A 7052-nucleotide genomic window follows, 5' to 3' on the forward strand; every position below is an offset into this window, starting at 1 on the left:
ATCCAAGAGAATTGAAGAGGCACCAACCAGGTGCTATGGCCTCACAGAATTAACAAAACAGTCCTGGAACCACTGAGCTCCAAACTTCTTCTAGAGCCAGCAATAAGTGTTATTACAACCTAAGCCAGGGGTTGGCAAACATTTTCTGTAAAGTGTTCCATTAAATATTTTAGGCTTTGCAGACTATACAGTCTCTGTCATAACTACTCAGCTATGCCACTGTACCACGAAAGCTGCCAGAGATAAAAAGCAAAATAATGGGCGTGATTATAGGTCAATAAAACCTTATTTATGGACACTATCAATTGAATTTCGTATAACTTTTATGTTTCACAAAATATTATTGATTTTTTTCAACCATTTAAAAATGCAAAAAACATTTTTAGCTGGCAAGTCATACAAAAACAGGCAACAGGCTAAATGTGACTTAAGCGATACCTCAGTACCCAGATAATGACTGTCTAGAAGGGGAAGGGTCTTGTAAAATTGTTCACATGAAGATATTAGTGGTTAATAATAGCTTTATTGTACTTCAACTCCCAGAGACATTTTCATTCCAACAATGCCCTACTCATGAAATAAAGCTCTTACTGTGGAATTTCAATGGGGTGGGGACACCAAATGATGTAGAAAGCCTTCCTGGGACTCCCACTAGATCACATTGATAGGGAGGGAAAAAGAAAAACATAAATTTATGTCTCCAAGTACCACAGTCTTTCCACATACCACAATATGCTAACACCGAGAGGAAAAGTGAATGAACCCGAGGTTGCACAGGTAGAAGATGATAGGGTGAGATTGTAGTCCAGGTGATCCCTCCCTGAAGTCTATGCACTTTGCACTATGGATCGCCAAAGAGATGGAATGTAACTCAAGTTTCAACATTATCCAAAATGGGGACAGCTGTGAAAAGGCTGTAATTGATACCATGAATATTAGGAGCTCAACTAAAATACAACATGGCATCACCTCCTCAGATCTTACATGGATTAAGGTGTTACATGAGAAACCAAAAATATACTGGGTGTGAATACGATCTCAGATTCTCCATACAGAATGTTAACAAAGTGGCATTTCTATCTTAATCTCATCTAAACTATGCCTTTAAGTGTTTCTTCTGTCATCACTGCTCAGGCTATTAATGAATTTTATTCTCTGATGATGGTATATTTATTAACATTAAGATAGTTAACGTGGATTGTTTGTTAAATGGAGTGATTTTACAATGCAAAGTGAAAATATCATCATTTTCATGCAAAGAAAATAATCATAAAGTACAATCTAGAAATTGAAGCCTAGGATTGGATGCTGAGGCCATCAGATCTTCTTTGTTCTTTCCAGTACTGTGTATGAACCACGTGTATGGACACTGTAGACAATGTGTCATTTTTATACTCTATTATCCATTAGTTTGTTTAATTTTGTGTTCATTTACTCAACCAGCATTTGCTGAGGACAGAGTATGTGCATGAAAGTATACTAGGCGCTGAACTAGAGCAGAAAGGTAAATAGTGCTCTGCCCTCAAGTAGGTTTCAGGGTACACACATCCAGAAATACCAATAGTTTAAAATAGAAAGTCTTAAATAACCTAAGAAACAGTCCATATGAGCAAGGGGCAGTCAGTTTTCAGAGGACATGAGTCGTTCCAACCCAGGGAAACTGGCAAAGCTTTTATAAAGAAAATGGTGACTGTTAGAATTTTTAAGGAGACTAGGTTTGAACAGACTGAGATAGAGAAGGTTTAGAACAAAGCAGGAGCCAAGGCCCTGTGGAATTGCCAGGGAAGTCAGAGGCCATCTAGGCTGATAAAGGGATGGCCTTTATTCCCTCTCTGACAGTGGTCAGTCAAGCTTGCTTGGATTCCTAGGAACAGACCGGTGACTACTTTGCAAAGAAGTTTCTTCAGCCATTCAGTAAATTTCTTATTGGTATCTATATCTTTATCTATAAAATGAACTCTATAGAAATTAAGGAACCAAAAATATCTAAAGAAACTAAATAATTATATATTTTATTATTTTTAATGATGGTGAAAATAAAACGTAAGAGAGTTGACACAAAAAGTAGCAATCAGATAGAAAATAATTTATAAGCATGAATACTGTGGGGAATTAGGTTTTAAGGACAGCAGCATTGAAGTAATAGTGAAATTTGGGATTTCCTGGCAGTGTCTAAAGAAAAAGAAAAACTAATACTCATCATCCTAGGGCAGTGTTATAAAAAAATAAAATATAACAAAAAATATGAATAGGTTAACTTTTGCTTTCTTCCTCATAGTTGACTAAAATTAGAATGAATAATTGGTCACTCTGTTCATGGAAATTTTTTTCAGGTTTCCATTTTTAGTGCCCCCCTTGAATTCATTTTCTTGCCCCACAACCTCTTCATGGCGATTTTCACCTCTGCATTTCTGAGTGTGTAGATGATGGGGTTCAGCATGGGAGTGACAACTGTGTAGAACACAGCCACAAGTTTGTCCTCAGGAGGAGGGTCGCATGTAGAGGAAGATGGCAGGTCCAAAGAACAAGATAACCACAGTGATGTGAGGGGCACAGGTGGAGAGGGCTTTGTGTCTTTCCTCTGCAGAATGGTTCCTCAGGTTGACCAGGATGATGATATAGGAAGACACCAAGAGGAAGAGGGAGAAGGTAGAGAACAATCCTTTGTTCGCCAACATAATTACCCCCTCCACAGAGGTGTCAGTGCAAGAAATCTTGAATAAGGGATGGAGGTCACAGAAGTAGTGGTCAATCACATTGGGACCACAGAAGAGTAATTGGAGAGTGACAATGATCTGAACCTTGGAGCGAAAAAAGCCTCCAAGCCGGGAAGCAGCCACCAGAAGGTGACACACAGGCCAGCTCATGATGGTTGTGTAGTGAAGGGTTTTCAGATGGCCACATAGCGGTCAGAGGCCATTACCGTAAGGAGGAAGATCTCAGTAACTCCAAAGAAGTGGAAGAAGAATATCTGAGCCACACAGCCCTCCAGGGAGATGGTTTTAATCTGGGAAAGTAAGTCTGTGATGAATTTAGGGACAACAGTAGAGGAGTAAGTGATCTCCACCAGGGACAGGTAGCTAAGGAAGAAGTACATGGGGGAATGCAGACTCTTCCTGAGGCAGACTGTCACGATGATGAGGCCATTGACCACTACCATGGTCAGGTACATGGGAAGAAACATCACAAAGCACACTCTCTGCACCTCTGGATCCTGGAAAAGGCCAGTGAAAATTAACTCAGTGATGTTATTTGTACTGGCCATGGATTTCATTTGAAGAAGATGGATCTCAGAGAAGATCCCTATGACAAAACATACACAATCATAACACCAACCCTTCATGTTTATTTAGCACTTGACTGTTGATGGAACTCTTTCACACAAAACATCTTACGGGTTTATTTATTTGTTTGTTTGTTTGTTAATATAGCAAATGTGTATCCATTCACTGCTCAATAGACCACTCTATATAAGACACTATTCGGTCTACCTCACAAAAACTCTGTGATCCTCATATCCCAAGTGAGAAAACTGAGGCTCAAATGAATGAATTAGCCAACCCACCCAGTAAGAAGTGAATCCAGAACAAGAACCTGATAATTTTATCCCAACTAGTATATTGTTTCAAGTATACCACACTGAAAAACTAATCAACATTTTCAGCATTAATAACTATCTATGTTAACAACTAACAATTCTCCCAATCTCAATGTTGTTTCATCAGGCCTTTCTGTTAGAAATTCTGAAGTGAACTTCTGCTCTTGGATCCCTTTTTGCCTTCATTTATTCCTCAGAAATGTTGATCTCATTAATATTTCTCCCTTTCTAAAGAATGTCTTCAATATTTTTCTTAAATAAACTATAAAATTTTCTGAATTCTTTCAGTTATTGTGGTTTCATCCAATCCCACAGCTTCATGAAATTTTACAAACATTTTGAGACAATGTTGAGACCTGGGACCAAAGTGGACATCTGGATATTGTTGAGAATACAGCTCAATATCAAACAATAATTCAAGCATAATATATGGGGATTCACCAGTTTGTTTGTTTCTGTCATCCAGTTTTCCCATCATTGGCAAACATTTTTGTTAGCAGCAGGTAAGGATTTATTTTAATTCAGTTCTTTGACCAAATGTTTTATTAAGCATCTACTATATGCCTGGGTGATTCAGGACATGTGAAGAAAGAAGGAAAGATGGCTTTCGCTCTCAGGAAGATCAAACTTCATGCAATCAAACAGCACACTTATAAAATGAGAAAGAGAAAACTCTCAAGATTTTCTCTGCTTTTAAAATTACTTGAAGTATCTCTTATTCCTCCTATTTTTCCTTTTTCTGCTTAGGCTTCCATACTGAAATGGATTAAATACCTCCCCCGCCAGTTTTTCTCATCATGAGAATTTGAAGACATACACAAGATGAAAATATGCAGAGAGCATCCTCAGTAAGTTACCTGGCTGAAACTGGAGGAGAAATGGGGGACTGCATAGCATAAAAGAAGGGTACCCAGGAAGAACAACTGAACAAGAGAGAGGAAGCAAGATGAGGCTCCCTTACTGGTGCAGAGGAATGGAAACAAGGAAGAGATCAAAAACAACCCAAAGAGTCTGTTCAATAGTTTAGTGAAGGACACTAAAGTATGTGGTTACCTGATGTTCACCATTTTCATTGTCATCCCGACAACCACAACAGCAGATACTGCTGCCTTTTTTTCAGTATCCATTGTGTGCTGGACTGTGGTAAGCACTTTACGGTCATCCCCTCATTTAATTCTCCCTGTACCACTCTGAGGTAGCTAACTGATAGTTGAGAAAACTGTGACTCAGCAAGGATAAGTAACTTGCCCAAATAAACACAGCTTGTGAGTGATTGAGCTAAGGCTGAAACCCACACTTATCTGGAAATGGAGGGAGAGCCACCATGTCTCAGCCAGAGGAGAAAGGGGTGAGCCACTCCCATGCCTGAGAGAAATGACATCAACACCCATGGTTGATGCAAAAGTTGTCCAAATTTCTATTACACCTTCCCTGTGAATAGCAGGAGCAGTCCCGGGACACTCTAAGTTATTGGGAATGTTTCAATGCTATCATCTCTAGAACGTGAGAGACCAGGAAGCTATGTGGGCTACTGAGCAGAGTGTGAGACCGGGGGATCTCCCTTTCCTCCTCCATCCCATGGCAGGGATTTGGACAGGGGTGAGAGATGCAGCCAGTGAGCCTGAGCTATGGAATCTGTCATTATCTCCTGGCAGGGGTGACTGACAGAACTCCTCTTCACACCTGGGTCTTACAGCAGCACCGCCATTCTCCCTGACCCTCAGGCTTGAAAGCTTGGAGTCGCCTATAACTCATGCCTCTCTTGCATTTCCCATATTTACACAATCCCCTCATCCTGATGATTTTACCAGTTCTTCCTCTGTCTTCCTGCAGCCTCCATCTTCAGGCAGGATATAAGCTCATGTGAGGATTACCGCCGTTGTTATGTGCTCCATCTGTCTCTAGTTGTCACCCCCCACACACACACAAACTTTATTCTGCATACTGAAGTTAGAAATTCTTCCTGAGTCTCTCTCTGCTTGGATCACACAGAAACCACCACTGTCTCCCTGTTGCCTGGAAATCAGGCCTCAATTCCTCCACCTGACTTTTAGAACCCTCTAAAATACTTCCCCCTACTCCTTCAAATCAATGTTACTGAACATTAAACAACACATATGATTGTTCTATTCAGAGGTCTCCTCACCTTCTCATGGATACAAGTTGATACCCACCACAAGAGCATCCCTTTTATTTTTCACAATACATGGTGAGCCTGCCTCTCTTTGCCTCCCTCTCTGAGTCCTACCTACTCTATAATGTCCATTATCTAGGAAACCTTCCCTGGTTACTTTAACACTAGTTCATTTATCCCAGCTCTCAGTGCTGAAAATCCATTTCAGAGATCTTTCTGTTCAATGCAGCTCATAGCAAGCTCTCAATAAATTCAAGCTCTTATTATTATTATTGTTATACTTCTAAAATGCAAATCTGAACAAGTTATGCATTGACTTGAAATCTATCAACGGTTTCTCGTTGTCTAAAAGATTAAGTCCAATAGTATTAGCATGGCATGTAACAACTGGAGCTTGTTCATCTTTCTAGCCTCACTTGCCATCTCTCCCCCTGGAGCCTATATTCCAGCCATTCTGAAATTTATATCATTTCTCCAAACTTGCTCTTTGGATATGTTGTTCCCTCTGCTTGGTGTGCACATATTGGCTTTATAATTAACACTTATTCTTGTTTTAATGCTCAAGTCTAATATCACTCATCACTCCACTCCATCCAACAATTCTTCCATGTTTTTTACATCTTTCCACTAGATCTAGCAACTTTTATTGTAATTATTGTTTTTGTATATGTCTCCCTTGCTGAGTTCATTCATGTCTGAATCTTCAGAACTAGATACATAGTAAGTGCTCAGTAAATGTTCATTGAGTTGAATTAAAAAGTGAAGAAATTCTCTACCACCTATAGTTAAAACCACACAATTTGTTACACTTTATTTTATACATACTTTTATTGCTCACTATAGTTTTATGTTGCCTGTTTGTTTTGTGGAACAGAGTCTAAGTTTGTTACTCCTTGAACCCGCACAGCACCTAAGTGTCAACCTCACAGATGGTGCTCAATATATATGTAGACTCTTGATTGATGATAAATTGATTAACCAGTAGATGGATAAGAAAGAACTATACTTTTTAACATCATATCTCTGCATTTTCCATTCAATCAGTGTTGACTTCATATAACCTAGGTGAGACTCTTTCTTACCAAATATGTAAAGTTGTGAACAATGTAGATCATTCCTATTTCAGAAACAGACATTTTACTGCACTTGGTCAAAGCTACACTTGCTCAAACTTTGCAACTGAGGTGTTTTCTCTACTTAATAGATTATTTTCCATGAGTTGAGTGAGGAGGATCCTAAAATCCTTATGTTCCATAGACGACATTTGTTGCTCTTTATTTTGTCCAGGGTTACTTGGACACGAATTGATCAATTCTCACT

The 7052-nt window shown here is 39.2% G+C and overlaps 1 pseudogene; it reads right to left on the bottom strand.

Annotated features, from left to right (window-relative positions):
* Positions 1–2329: 2329 nt before the first annotated feature.
* On the bottom strand, positions 2330–3265 carry LOC147912616 (olfactory receptor 4B1-like; annotated as a pseudogene).
* Between the last annotated feature and the right edge of the window lie 3787 nt (positions 3266–7052).

The sequence above is a fragment of the Ceratotherium simum genome, chromosome 34 (genome assembly GCF_057802395.1).
Source record: "Ceratotherium simum simum isolate JZ-2026a chromosome 34, ASM5780239v1, whole genome shotgun sequence".
NCBI classification, from domain to species: Eukaryota; Metazoa; Chordata; class Mammalia; order Perissodactyla; family Rhinocerotidae; genus Ceratotherium; species Ceratotherium simum.